Consider the following 15,878-nt stretch of genomic DNA (forward strand, 5'->3'; position numbering starts at 1 on the left):
CAACGAAATGATATACTAACAATGCTAAAATGCACCACCACACACATGAAGAAGCTGAAAGCAACAGCTGGTTAAAAAACTTAAAAGTTAAAATGTCTGGGCAAAGAAGTCTTAACCTGTTGCTAAAATGATGAGAACGTTGAAAGCACCACCACAGAGAGCGCTCTGCCTGACGTCACCATATAGAGAGGTTTCACCCCAGCAATGGGATCTGGAGAAACTCTTGTCTGGAGTGGACAAAGGGATGACCAGGAGAGTTGCTTGTTGGCCTGTCTTTCATGTCACGGCTAGAGACCCTGATGGTGGCCAGGGCGGAGAGAGCAGCCAAGACGTGGTCAGTCTTTCCCTCCAGAGGGGCTCAGTGAGACCTCTCTTTGTTCTCTGCTCCAGGCACACCCAAATTCTGAAAAGGGAACAATTACATAAATTATGTAGCCCATGAGCAGGTGTGTAGGAGACAGAGTTGGTCCATGATCAGGGGCTCACTGCCATCTCAGACAAATAGCCCTTCACTGCCAGTAAGATTTTTCTACAGGTGGGTGACATTTATAATTGCTCCACCTCCCTGGTCCAAAGTCCTCCTGGTCTTCTCTAATTACTGTAATCTTTATGAAAATTTGCCAGCCAATTGCAAAGAGAAATGGTGGGATGCCTAACCATCTGCACATAATGTTCCCAAAATAGAGAGTGGCGCCATCGTTAGCTTGTGAACAAGCATGTATAAAGTGGTGTATGAGCCATTTAACTTGCAGAGAGCTTACCGTAAAAAGTTTTGTAGAATCTCAGTTTCTGGGTTAAAGCAGATCTCTTTAAAGTTTTCAGTTCCTTTGTAGGTTTGGTGCTCAAACGATTGTAACAGTACCCCCTCTCCCAGTGTTGTGCTCCCTGTTGGCCCACCCACCCACCTACTGTGTATCCACTGCAGTGCTTGAAAGGGGAGCCTGCCTGCCTGCATCACAAAGCCATGGAAATCTCAAGGTTGCAGAGGAGGAGCTAAAATGCACATCTTTTTTATTTTCAAATGCAGGGAGATTTGCAGACAGAGGGCTTCCTTACCTTTCCTAAGATGTAGCTGAGCTGTTCTTTGCAACAGATGATATCTGAGGACCCACATAATGCAAAGAACATGCTCCTAGGAGATGTCATTTCTAAAACTCTTGCTCATTAGCCAAACAGCATAGATGTAGATCTTTTTAACCAAGCAGCACTGGAATAACATGAGAGGGTGACTAAAGTCAGCTGTCACAATTTTTCCTGTAATTACTATGTAATAAAACTAATTTCCTTTCACCCTGGATGCTTTTCCCCTCTTGCCAGCATCACTTTTGTAGAATATGACTATTAATATTGAAACGATCGCAAACAGAGAGTGCTTTAAGACTGGAGGCCTGCCTTTTTAATAGGGTTCTGTGGATAATACCTAGATTGCATAGATCATGCAAGTTCCTTACAAAATTCTTTGGGGTGGGGAGAATCAGATCACAATACATATTTAGGACTCAACAGCATTTTTAAAAAAGTCTCCTTTTGTCATTGATTTTGTATTTCACTGAAGATGGTTATAATATTAATCAAGCAATTACCAAGAAAATCCAATGGTCACATTTGACTTCTAAAGTGGAGATTTCCCCCAAAATGAGGACATCCAATGAAGCTGAATGTTGCAAGATTTGGGACAGACGAAAGAAAGTACTTCTTCACACAACACATAGTTAAACTATGGAATTGGCTCCCATAAGAGGCACCCAACTTGGATAGCTTTAAAAGAGGACTAGACAAATTCCTGGAGGATAAAGCTATCAGTGGCTCCTACACTATGCTTCTGAATACCAGTTGTAGGAAACTGCAGGAGGGGAGAGTGTTCTTGCACTCAGGTCCCACTTACAGGCTTCCTGTGGGCATCTGGTTGGCCACTGTGAGAACAGGATGCTGGACTAGATGGGCCACTGGCCTGGTCCAGTAGGTGCTTATGTTCTGGCACGTGGGAAGCTTTACAACTAGAAGGCAGAAATGTTACCAAAATATCAGACTCTGTGCTGGATTGTGTGACAACATTCTCTGTTGCGCTGTGGTCAACACAATGTCACAGTGTCTTCCTTTGCCTTGTCTTTCCTCGTGACTTCTGGGTGGAAGAAGCCATGATGCATCTTTTATCAGTGGCAAGGAAGAGCAGGGTGCACACTCAAAGAGGAGGGCCTTCTGAGAATACTTAGTCCAAAGATCCCCTAAATCTGGAGCTGGCATTGCCAGTGATGGCAGGTAGCACTCCATCCATTTCATCATCTTTCTTCTGTATGGGAGGCTAGAATTGCTACTGTGGTCCAGAAAATAGCTGCCTTGTGGTGATGTCCACATTATTAGTCCACTGGGTAGACAACCTTCCTAGGTTATATAGGTATTTTTACCTGCACGAGAAGCTTAAAAAATGGCCTCAGGTTGTGAGGGAATAAAATGCAAAAGCACAGAAAACAATTTGTGTGTGTGTGTTTGTGTGGTCTACAGTTGTAGATTCTCACAATGTCCATGTTGTGAAATGACCAGAAAATATAGAGAACTCTTTGTAAAGAAAAAACAAGGAAGGGGAGATTGTGCTGACGGGGAGGAGTTTTTTAGTTGAGGGCAAACACACAAACACAAACACACACACCCAGAAACCCACCACCATGCATTTACTTTCAGTGGAAGCAGGCACATTTAAATCCCTGCTGAGCGGGAGTTATACATAGATATATCTCACTCGAAATCACTGCTCTCTGCCACCGTGCGTTGCAGAGCAATGGCTTTTGCAGGAGAAGAGAGCACCAGGGCTGTTGCTTTTCTTAATGTGTCCTCATTAAGGGGTGTGTGTGTGTGTGTGTGTGTGTGTGTGTGTGCGTGTGTATATATATATATATATATATATAGAAGGCGGGGGGAGGGAAGGCGAGGGGAGGAACGGAGCTCAACCTTTTCTGGGAAGCTCAACAATTCTGTCTTCCTTTAGTCCCTCAACCCCTTGGCTTTACACAGCTCTTTTTGCAGGCAGTTGGGCAAAATACCTCCCGTCTCATGTAAAGAGAACCCGGCAGAGCACAGAGCCACTTACAGTGCTGTTTGTTTGCTTGGGCTTTTTGGAGAATTCCCTTCCTTTTTCCTCTAGGTGTTTCCTGTACAAGGCTCTGCATCCATCCATCCACTCATACGCTCTTACCAAGCCGAGGGAAGGGAAAAGGGAGGGTTGGTGGGAGAGGAAGGGGGTGGAATGGAAGGAGTTGGGAACAAACAAGTACCACTGTTTGTAGGTACGGTAAAGCAATTGAATGAGTCAGTGAGTGGGGAGGGCAGGTGGGGGGAGAGAATGAGTGGGGAGGGCAGGTGCTGGGAGAGAGCGGGGTGGGGGGGGTAACACACACACACACACATCATCATCATCATCATCACTCACCTCCACAGGTCTTCACCTCCATTCTGCTGCCTGCTGCCTTCTCCGTCATCCTTGCCCTGGCTTTCTCCTCCACCGTCCATTTTTCTCTCTCTCTCTTCACTCCACACCATCTGCCTTTTCACCTCCTCCCTTGTACCTCCTAACACAGAGCATGAGGGAAGAGCGAGAAGCCCAGTGTGAGGCACATGTCTTCTGTCCACCAATCACAGGAGCAGAAGACTTCCCCTTGCTCCACCCCCAGTAATGTCCAAATGTAACGCATGAAAAGTTACCGTTGCTCCTAAAAGGTAGGGAAATTGCTAGTTGTTCTGTTACTAGCAAAATATAATGAAGTTACCCCCTTGTTACTTAAAAATGTAATGAATTACAAGTAACTCGTTATTTCTGATGAGTTACTTCCAAGCTCTGCTTCCGAGTAGATATGGTTAGGATTGTGTTGTTGGTAAGGCTTTACTAAGGATCCTCTGCAAAGATATCTGTATCAAAGCAGGGTTGGCAACCCCTTGCCTGGAATGCTCTGCCTGCCTTTTAACGTGGCTGCTCCAAATGTCTTTACAGACTTGACCCTTCACTGCAGAGAGAGGTTTGAGAAATGAGTAAGAGTTAAGATTCTGTACCCTTCTCAGCATACCCTGTGGGCTGTTATAAACTCACCTTGACAGCCAACCCAATTCCAGTGAGTAATAATTGACAGAGAAAAGACACATGATTTGGTCTTCCTTCACAGGCAGTAGCTTGGAAACAACTGCAATTGAAACCACATATGTATGTGAATTCTCTTACCACTATTGGGCAAGAAACAAACAATCATGCAACCAACATTGTGCATCATCAGTAGGTTTAAGGGAGTTGACCTGAGCACATGGAAACACTGTTCTTGCTTCTATGGATGTAAGGGAGTAAGGTCAGAGGCTAACACAATGGAAGACAGGAATAAAATCCAAAGGGACCTGGATAGACTAGAAAATTGGGCTGAAATTAATAAAATGACATTCAATAAAGACAAATGCAGGATTCTGCATTTAGGCCACAAAAACAAAATGCACGGGTACAGGATGGGAAATACCCGGCTTAGCAGTAGTGCGCGTGAGAAGGACCTTGGAATTGTAGTGGATCGCAAGTTGAACATGACCCAGCAGTGTGATGCTGCGGCAAAAAAGGCAAACGCGGTTTTGGGCTGCATAAACAAAGCTATAGTTTCCAGGTCGAGGGAATTAATAGTCCCACTATATTTTGCATTGGTCAGGCCTCATCTGGAATACTGGGTTCAGTTCTGGGCGCCTCATTTTAAGAAAGATATAGACAAGTTAGAGCGGGTTCAGAAGAGGGCGACGAGGATGATAGCTGGTATGGAGAACAAATCTTATGAGGAAAGGTTGAAGGAACTTGGCATGTTCAGTCTGGTGAAGAGAAGGCTGAGGGGTGACATGATTGCACTCTTTAAGTACCTGAAGGGCTGTCACATAGAGGAGGGTACAGATTTGTTCTCTGCTGCCCCAGAGGGTAGGACTAGGTCTAATGGTTTTAAGTTGCAGGAGCGTAGATTCAGATTGGACATTAGAAGGAACTTCTTGACAGTAAGGGCGGTTCGGCAATGGAACCGACTGCCTAGGGAGGTGGTGGGATCCCCTTCGTTGGATGTCTTCAAGCAGAGACTGGACAGCTATCTGTGGGAGATGCTCTAGCTGTGGATTTCCTGCTGTGAGCAGAGGGTTGGACTCGATGGCCTACAAGGCCCCTTCCAACTCTATGATTCTATGAAATGAAATGCAAATAGAAAAATAAAAATAAAAGACAGTGGTGATTTTCTAAAAGCAATACCATACCAATCACAACAAGATTCCTATGAGTAAGGCAGAAAATTCAGCATCCCACAACCAGTCCAGATTCCTAACAAACAACCAAAACTAAAAATATTCAGTCAGCCGGTCAGCCAAGGTCACAGAAATCCACTTGCAGCACAACCTGACCCTGGGGCTGCAGTTAGTGCAGAATGCTGCAGCACGATTGCTGACATGAGTGAGATCCTATCAGCACATTACACCTCTGCTCTGAAATCTGCACTGGTTGCCAATTTGCTACCAGGCCAAGTTCAAGGTGTGCTTACTATGTTACGAGTGCCACAAAGTACTTGTTATGCTCTTGTAAGAAACCACTCTAGTGTGGCAGCACCTACGCTTTGGAGCTCCCCGCCTATTGACATTAGGCAGCACCTTCATTGTATTCTTTTCAGCACCTGCTAAAAACATTTTTGTTTAGGCAAGCCTACCAAGGCATGTAGAAGCTAATATGTTTTTTCTCTGTTTTTAATTCATTGTTGGTCTTATTATTTTGAATGTTTTTAAGTACCTTTCTTTAACTGTTTTTGCCAATAATATAATTGTTTTAATTATATTAATTCCACGGTTGCGAGCTCTGAGGTGGGAGGTGAGACGGCTATAGCACCGGTGGCGGAAATCTCGCTCTGATGACGATTGGACATGGGTTAGAGCGGCTGCGGCAGCCTACCATGTGGCGATAAGGGCAGCAAAAAAGCATTTTCAAGCTTCCTCTACTGCGTCCACAGAGTGCTGTCCCAGGAGGCTGTTCCAAGTGGTCCGAAGCCTGGTCGATCCAGTTGCTTCAGAACCTGTGGAACATTCTAAGATCTCCTGTGATGAGTTTGCAAAACACTTTGCGGATAAAATCAATTGTCTAAAGAGTGCGATTCTGCATGCTATGGATACAGTGAGCGAGCCAGAGTTGGCCAGTGGTTCTCCGGTGGTTGGGATCGGTTCCAGCTTCTTCCTTCTGATGATGTGGACAAGGTGCTTTCAACCTTAAGGCCAACCACCTGCTTACTCAACCCTTGCCCGTCGTGGCTCATTATGAGCTGCAAGAACAGACTGGGCGAGGGGATCAAGACGGTGGTAAATGCGTCCTTGGAAGAGGGAGTAATGCCATCAGCCCTCAAGGAGGCAGTAATAAAACCAATTTTAGAGAAGCCCTCCTTGGATCCCCAAGATTTGAACAACTTTCACCCAATCTCAAACTTACCATTCTTGGGCAAGGCGGTTGAGCGGGTGGCGGCGAAGCAGTTGCAAGCGCAATTGGAGGAAGCGGATTATCTGGATCCATTTCAGTCGGGTTTCAGACCTGGACATGGGACTGAAACAGCCTTGGTCACCTTGGTGGATGATATGAGGAGAGCATTGGATAGGGGTGAGTGCACCTTCCTCGTTCTCCTGGATCTCTCAGCGGCTTTTGATACCGTTGACCACGGTATCCTTCTGGACCGCCTGGAGGGGTTAGGTATAGGGGGTACTGTATTGCAGTGGTTCCATTCCTTCCTCACTGATAGGCACCAAAGAGTAGCATTGGGGGATGAGGTTTCGGACACTTGGCCTCTCACTTGTGGGGTGCCACAGGGCTCCATCCTCTCCCCTATGCTATTTAACATCTATATAAAGCTGCTGGGGACTATCATCAGGAGATTTGGGCTACAGTGTCACCAATACGCGGATGACACGCAGCTCTATGTCTCATTTAAATCTTCACTGAAGTTGGCTGTAGAAACCCTGTCCAAGTGCCTGGAATCAGTGAGTGGCTGGATGGGAAGGAATAAGCTGAAGCTGAACCCTGACAAAACCGAGGTACTGTTTGTGGGAGACAAGGGAAGGCTGGGGGATGTGGACCTGGTGCTCAATGGGGTACAATTGCCCCTGAAAGACCAGGTCCGTAGCCTCGGGGTCATTCTTGACTCCAACTGTCCATGGAAGCTCAGCTTTCGGCTGTGAGCCGGGCAGCGCTGTATCAACTCCATCTGATACGGTCTCCTCTCGCCTAGACTACTGTAATGCATGGGGCTACCCTTGAAAACGGTCCGGAAGCTGCAACTAGTACAGAACACGGTGGCATGCCTGATTAAAGGCAGCTGCCAGCGAGATCATATCACTCCAGTGCTAAAAGAGTTGCACTGGTTACCAGTTGCTTACCGGGCCCAATTTAAGGTGTTGGTTCTGACCTTTAAATCCCTATACGGTTTCAGCCCAGTCTATCTAAAGGAGCGCCTCCAGCATCATCAGCGATGCCGCCCAACAAGATCAGCCTCAAAAGACCTTCTCTCCATCCCATCAGTCAAAACAGCCAAACTGGTGAGGACTAGAGAGAGGGCATTTTCAGTTGTGGCCCCCACCCTGTGGAACTCCCTCCCAAATGATCTCCGCCAGGCCCCTTCCATGATGAGTTTCAGCCAGGCCTTGAAGACCTGGCTCTTCAGGCAGGCTTTTGCGGTGGGCCAGATTTTGTCTTCATTGTTTTTAGATTTTTAATGTCTAGGTATTGTGTGCCTATTTTGTACATCGCCCAGACTGGCTGGACAGCCAGCCAGATGGGCGACTAATAAATTCAATCAATCAATCAATCAATCAATCAATCAATCAATCAATCAATCAATCAATCAATCAATCAAAATAAATAATTCCTTCTGTAAGCCACTTTGAGTTTTCCCCCCAGTAAAGCAGTATATAAATGTTGTAACTAAATACATAAATAAATTTTAGAGTCACTGTGGCCCTTGGGTCTCTTTCCTCTTTTAGGAACAAAGCAATCAGCCTTATATCAACTCAGATCATTTGGTACTATCTAGCTCAGTACTGATGACATGGACTAGCAGCGGCACTCCAGGATTCCAGGCGATAGTCTTTTCCAGAGTTTGGATTTTGGACCTATGCCAATCATATGCCCTATCACTGAGCTACAATCCTTCCCCTGTTCACATTAAGTATCTTTTAAAATTGTTCTTTTCAATTCACTATTTATTTATTTATTATTTGATTTATATCCCTCCCTTCCTCCCAGCAGGAACCCAGGGCAGCAAATGAACAGCATGAATGAATGCACAGCATACCTAGGGCAGATCCACACCATGTATATAAAGCACATTCAACACCCATTTGAAGTGCATAAATCCCATCACAGAATCATGGGAACTGTAGTTTGTTAAAGGTGGTGGGAACTATAACTGTGAGGGGGAAACTACACTTCCCAGGACTCCTTGGGGGAAGTCATGAACTTTAAATGCAGGTTGGATGTACTTTAAATGTATTATGTGGATCTGCATTACTTTATAAACTTTGCCTGCATATAAATCATTTTAATTAATTTTTAAAATTGATATCAGCTACAACGTTTACCAGGTGATGATGGGCTACTCACCATCTCTCAGCCTTATCTGCTCCTCAGAGTGAAAACAAAAGAGGGGAACCATGACCACCCCAAGGAACAGGGCTGGTTTTAAAGGGCAGCCAGGTGGGGCACTGGCCTGGGGGCCCCTGGAGTTACAGGAGCCCCTCCGCTCCCCTTCCGCGATCTGTGAAAAGAGCCGTGGATTGCAGGACAGGAGCTTCCGAGCCGCCCTCCATCCCCCCACTTCACCTACCTTTCTCTCTGCTTTTTTTTGTGGCTGTGTGCACTGCGTGCACAGGGTTGCCATCAATCAAGTTGGCGGCTGAGGTTTCCCTAAGGGGTGAAGCCTCTGCCGCCATCTTTGTTGATGGCACGCATGAGCGTTACCATCACCAAGTCTTTCTTTCTTACACACGCACACCTCCCCATTCATCATGTGACCAACAAGATCCCTCCTTTCTCCTCTCCCACACACCCCAGTTGCTGTTTCCCCTCCCCCCATGCCTCCTATGCAGTGGCCTCTTGCTCCTCTGCAGCTTACCAGGCACCAGTAGGAAGGGGCTCCCTCCCTCCCTTTGAAAAAACAACAGCTGGCTGTGCTGAGAAGGTGGAGGAGGCTCCACTCACCTACCCACCATATTAATTTCCCAGAGTGCCTTTGGACTCAACTGCGAAAGGGCAGGAGAGCCTCATGAGCACTATAGCAGGCCTTCATGGGTCCCAAGAGACCATGTTGGGGAAGCCCACTTTACCCATTTGTTAGAAGACGCAAGCAAAATTGTTCCTAAAAGTTTGGCACAAAGAATATTAAAATTGCCATGGCTACTCTGAGCTTTCCATCCCACCTTTGCAAAGTTGGTTTGTGAAATAAAATGTTTTTTGATATCTCTATGAGAGATTTGGAGTGTGAAATCACTGTAAGAATTCAGTGAAATTTGAAGATACGTAACCTTTACATTGGCTTTGGTGCAATATGTATGTCACACTGATTCCACATATTTCATTTTCAGTTAAAGTACAACACTGGATGGAGGAGATGGATTTATTTATTTATTTTAATTTTCAAAAGAATTTTCTTTTGGGCACATTTTAAATGGCACAAAAGCATAATAGCGTGATCATACCACTCTGCTGTACACCTTACATTATAGTTAGAATAAAATTATAGAAAAACTCAAACCTTGGACGTCCCAAGATACCAATTTCTGCATGTAAAACAAAAAAAATGAGAACACTGAAGTTCCTGTCAGTACAAATCACCATGCTTCTTTGTGACCCGTGCAAATCTTGTATGTGTGTGTATATCTAGATCTATAGATTCCTCATAGAGAAGTAAGGTTCACAGAACTATATACAGCTGTGCTTCCCAGGAATATTTGTGTGATAGATCCAAATTTTCACATGTAGTGAGTCCCACTGATTTCACACTGGGCAAGAATTTAAGTGCATGCTTAATTTCCACATGCAAATCATCAGAAGGAAATTTGCTTAGCTTCCGTTGGATAGTGTCCTTGATGGGTAAATGTGGCTTTTCTACTCAAGTAGCAAATGACCCAAAATATTTACTTACTTACTGATTTATTTATTAGATTTATATCCCACCCTTCCTCCCAGTAGGAGCCCAGGGCGGCAAACAAAAAACACTCTAAAACATCATAAAAACAGACTTTAAAATATATTAAAACAAAACATCTTGAAAAACACTTTTTTAAAAAAGCTTTAAAAACATCTTGGGGGTTCTCCTAGAACCATCTCTGTCACTTGAGGCTCAGGTAGCCTTGGTGGCACGGAGTGCCTTCTACCAACTTCGGTTCGTCGTCCAGCTATGCCCCTATCTGGACAGGGATAACCTGGCTTCAGTTGTCCATGCTCTGGTAACCTCCAAGTTAGATTACTGCAATGCACTCTACGTGGGGCTGCCTTTGAAGACGGTTCGGAAACTGCAGCTTGTGCAAAATGCAGCGGCCAGATTGGTAACAAGGACCAGATGGTTCAAACATATAAAATCGATTCTGGCCCGCTTGCATTGACTGCCTGTATGTTTCTGAGCTCAATTCAAGGTGCTGGTTTTGACCTATAAAGCCTTACACAGCTTGGGACCACAATACCTGATGGAACGCCTCTCCCAACACTAACCCACCCATACACTATGCTCAACATCCAAGGCCCTCCTCCAGGTGCCTACTGTGAGGGAAGCTGGGAGTCTGGCAACAAAGGAGAGGGCCTTCTCAGTGGTGGCCCCCAAATTATGGAATGATCTACCTGACTAGGTGTGCCTGGCACCAACAGTTACCTTTTCAGCTCCAGGTTAAGACTTTCCTCTTCTCCCAGGCATTTTAGGATGTGTTTTTAAATGGTTTTTTAAAAATTGTGTTTTTAAATTTGTATATTTGTTTTTAATGTTTTAATTGTTGTAAACCACCCATAGAGCTTCGGCTATGGGGCAGTATCCAAATGTAATAAATAAATAAACAAATCTTTAAAACAAAAAGGGTTTAAAACATATTAAAAAGCAATTCCAACACAGATGCAGCCTGAAATAGGTCTCTATTTAAAAGGCTTGTTGAAAGAGGAAGGTCTTCAGTAGGCACCGAAAAGATAACAGAGACGGTGCCTGTCTAATATTTAAGGGGAGGGAATTCCAAAGAGTCGGTGCTACTACACTAAAGGTCCGCTTCCTATGTTGTGCGGGATGGACCTCCTGATGAGATGGCATCCGCAGGAGGCCCTCACCTGCAGAACGCAGTGACTGGCTAGGCATATAAACTAGCAATGCTTTCAGGAGCGCAGGAAGGCGCCTTATACTGAGTCAGAATCTTAGTCCATCTAGCTCAGCATTGTCCACTCTGACTGGCAGAGGCTCTCCAGGGTTTCAGAAGGGGAGTTTCTTCTCAGCCCTGTCTGAAGATGCTGCAGGGGACTGAGTGTGGGGCCACTTGCAAGCAAACCAGATGCTCTGCCACTGAGCTACAATGGCCTGTCCCCCTTGAGCAGCTCTCATTTATTTCAGTAGAACGTCCTGGGCCCCTTTATGGAGACTTTGCTATGCTGGAAAGAACCTTGTTGCCTGTGACAAGACTTCCATTGCTTCTCCCCTACCATGGCTGGGAGGTAAAACCACTTCTAAAGGTTTCTAGCAGGACATGGGGAAATCCCAAACTACCTCCCAAAACAGACAAGGGTATTTTTATTTTTCTATGGGGACTGTCTTCTTGGATAACTATGTGCATCAACACACTCCCAGTATCCTAAAGGACCAAAACAGTATTGGAACTGGTTTGAGAGTTTGGTTACAGTATTGTGCTAATTATCTGAAATAAACAGTGTTCAGACACACACCCAGTGAAAGAAAAGTGCAACTGCAAGGCTACGGGCTCATCCAAACAGAGCGGGATATTTCACGTTTTCCATATTCGGTTTGTTATCTGACAGTCCTCACTTCGCCTGTTATTCGCTCTTTCCCGATAAAAAAACCACATTTTTTTTGTGCCCACACACGCAGCAGGAAGATCTGTATATTCTTTCCGCCTTTTCCCAGCTCCTTCTGTAAGACCACCCCCTATCAGCCAATTGGCCCACAAAAAATGACATGTGCTCCTCTCCCCCTTTGCAACGAAGCACAAAATGCGAGCGCGAAAGTTTGAATTTCCTGTGGCTGTAATGGAGTTCTTTGCTGCTTGCCACGCTGGAGCATTTGTATTACTGTTAGCTCATATTTGCGATATTTTGCAAAACCAACTGTATGCTTTTCTACCTTTACGCATGTTAACGTTTCTGGAGATACATTTCAAAAAAGGAAAAACCTGCATGAAATAAGAGCTTATATCCAGCTACTATTTGGGTTCCTATTGCATTGTACATAACTATATTTCGCTTTCATGAATTCAAGCTGCCATAAGAGTTAAACATCAAGCAGCGAAAGAGAACGTTAGTTCTTGCATGAAGGGATGGGATCCTTATACTTTGCAACGGTTGACACTTCAATGTGAAATTGACCAGCAGCAGCAGCAGCAGTAGCAGCAGCAGCAGCCCCTCTGCAGAATGCACATAGAGGGATGGGAGCGTTATCCTTGGATACAATGTTTCCGCTCACTCCGAAATTAACAAGCAGCAGCAGTAGCAGTAGCAGCTCTGGAACCACATAAAGGGATCAGATCATTATCTTTCCACTTCAATGTGAAATTAACAAGCAGGCAGTGGCAGCAGCAGCAACTCTGCAGAGAGAGAAAAAACTTCCTTCTTTCATCCTTAAGAGGGGCAAAATAATTTGAAAGGGAAGAAGGGGCGGGAGAGAGAAAAGGGAAAAAGACAACCCTAAAAGATCTGAAAACCCTGGTAGAGCGCGGTGTTCAGGGCCAGATCTGTGCCGATCTCCTTCGCCGAAGCAAAGGAGGCTTTCTTGTGGCTGCTGCTGCTTGCTGCGGGGGCAGCGCAGCGAACCGATCAGCTGCGAGGTGGCCGGCGATCAGCTGATGGTCTGCCCCCCGGCCTTTTGTCAGGGCTACTGCCCCTGGCTTCCATCAGCCTGGGCAGTGCAGTGACCCAGCTGTGGCTGACGACCATCTGGCTGGTGGTCCACTGCGACCTGCCACCCCTCGCTAGCTTGTGCAGAACTGGAAAGACGAATTAGGCTGGCAACCACCACTTCTTTCTCCCCTACCTACAACGTGGCTGTGTAAACTGCAGTACCTCCTTGTGTGCAAATGCGGAAATGCATGTTTCTGCATCTGAGAAGTACAACGTAACATCCTGTGGCTCTGATTGGTTCAGTTTCCCGGGCTTTTCCAAGCACATTCGCGCACATGCGCACAAATGAAAATCCATGATTGGATGGTAAAGACGGAAGGGGAACTGGGACACGCCCAAGGTCCGCCTATGGACCGCCTACATCTCTATAAACCGCGGTTTTGCATCCGAGCCCCTAATGTTGCAGTGGATGATTACTGGTTTAAAAAAGCAAATCGCATTTTTGCCGGTATTGGAAGGAGCAGATTTAACCCGTAAAAATGCGTAACAGTGCGAGACGTCATTTGGACGACTGAAAAATAATGAACACACATAGCAGGCATGTCACACATTTTGCAGTCGTCTGGATGAGCCCTACATTTCTCTCTCAGCAAGCTCACTCTTTGGAGAACATTTTCTTTCACAGTGAAATTGATTGCAGCCTGATTTAGTCATATTTCACCTGTGTATTGACCTGTATGAGTCTGTAGGAAGCAGTTTCAAATAGGAATTCACAAACTCCCCTTCCAATGAAACACCCCTACATATTGTATTTGTACTGTTAACATGCTACCAGTGTTTATCTGTAAAGCAAAACTTAAACTGATGGAGCAATATGATAATCCAGGCTTGTACCACGAGGGTGAATTTGCTCCCACTAATGGTCATGCACAATCAACTGCATACCACCTAGGAAGACATTTAGGCTCCACCACCATTGGGACTGGGAGCTTGAACCGGAGAATGAAGCCGTGATTAGGAACCCAAGGAGAAAACCAATATTTTTAGGTGCCTAATTTCTGGCGACCAAACAGAGTCTGTTTCCTCTTGAAGAGTTTCAAGATGCTTTCCTTAATCTCTTTGGTCCTCACGCCATAAATGACAGGATGGATGGCCCACGGAAACGGAGGAGGTTGTGTACATCTTGTGTGGCTGACTTAGCCACGCGGAAGACGATGGAGGAGGAGAGGCAGGAAGAGTAGCCGATGAAGAGGACCAGGAGGTGGGTGCCACAGGTGTGGAAGGCCTTGTGCCAGATGTTACCTGAGGCCATCTTCAGGGCTGTGAGGATAATCTTGCTGTAGGAAATTGTGACAAAAATCAGATCAAATATGATGGTGAAGGATCTCATGGCCATGCCCACAATCCTGTTCCTGGAGGAGTCCCCACAAGACAACTTCATCAGAGCCATATGCTCACAAGCCAAGTGTTTTATGATGTTGGAATGACAGAAATGCACCTTGGAAGCCAGGATCACCACTGGGCTGACAACAAACACACTTCGAACCAGAGCAGCAGCCATCAAGAGCGCCAGAAGCTTGTTGGTCAATATGTCAGCATAGTGGAGGGGATGGCAAAGCCATCATCAGGAGGATGCCAGTGTCTAACATGATGGCCAGGTAGAGGGAGAACATCTGCACCAGGCAGCCAGTCAGAGAGATGCTGCTGATTCCAAAGATGAAACTCAGCAGCATATGGGGGAGGACAGTCGTGGTCCCAAAATTATTGACCGCCAATAGGAGTGCAATCAGAAAGTACATTGGGGCATGGAGGCTGTTCTCTACCTTCACAATGTAGATCAGCACAGAGTTTGCAAAGATAATCATCAGGTAGATGCAAAAGAATGGGATGGCAAGGCGGTATCTGGATTTCTGGAAGCCAGGGAAGGCAAGGAGAAGGAATTCTGTGTAGGAGATGTTGGATAATTCATTCTGTCCAAGTTCAGAAGTGCCTCCAAGGTCAGACATGACTTTAGACCTGAAAGGAGGAAAGGAGAGTCTTTTGCTTATTTTGTAATTAAGTTATGATCCCTGTCTAGTGTGTGTGGCTGCCTGCTGTGGGGTTGATGGTCTCAGCCTATTGTAACGTAAACACCCAGCACAGTGTGCCATTATCTGGATGACACTTTCATATTAGAGAAAATCACTCAGTGGTTTGCTGGAGTGGAAAGTAATCTGGATCCACATTTGGGAGACCTGAGCTGGAAGTCCTCCCTCTCTCATTGGTTTGTTGAAGGGAATCACCCTGAACCAGCCACTTGAAACTGGCCCTGTCATGCCCCTAAACAGGCAGAGAGCTGGCCACTCCTAGCCTCCTATCAGTTGGAGGGCGGCATTCCTTCCTGCACCCACAACTCTCTGCCCTGGATTTCTAAGTGGTTGCAAGAATGCAGTCATGTTTGGCTCGCTATGTGGCCAGGAGGTAAAAGCAACAAGCTCTCTGTTTCATTCAGATTATATTCTACTGCTCTTGTCATTCAGGGTGCATTACAACCCCCCCCCCCAAAAAAAACTTTCTTCAAAACCAGGTGTAGTATTACAGAAACAAAATAAAATGTTGTTGTATGGGAAACCATACAACCTTGTCCATACCATGGACTGCGAAAAAAACAAATAATTGGGTGATAGAACAAATTAAACCAGAACTATCACTAGAAGCTCAAATGATGAAACTGAGGTTGTCATACTTTGGACACATCATGAAAAGACAGGATTCATTAGAAAAGACAATCATGCTGGGAAAAACAGAAGGGAGTAGAAAAAGAGGAAGGCCAAACAAGAGA

At 45.5% G+C, this 15,878-nt stretch overlaps 1 pseudogene; it reads right to left on the reverse strand.

The window, feature by feature from the left end:
• Positions 1 to 14,100: 14,100 nt before the first annotated feature.
• LOC133386139 (olfactory receptor 52K1-like) lies at positions 14,101 to 15,063 on the reverse strand (annotated as a pseudogene).
• Positions 15,064 to 15,878: the final 815 nt, after the last annotated feature.

The sequence above is a fragment of the Rhineura floridana genome, chromosome 5, assembly GCF_030035675.1.
Source record: "Rhineura floridana isolate rRhiFlo1 chromosome 5, rRhiFlo1.hap2, whole genome shotgun sequence".
Classification (NCBI taxonomy): domain Eukaryota; kingdom Metazoa; phylum Chordata; class Lepidosauria; order Squamata; family Rhineuridae; genus Rhineura; species Rhineura floridana.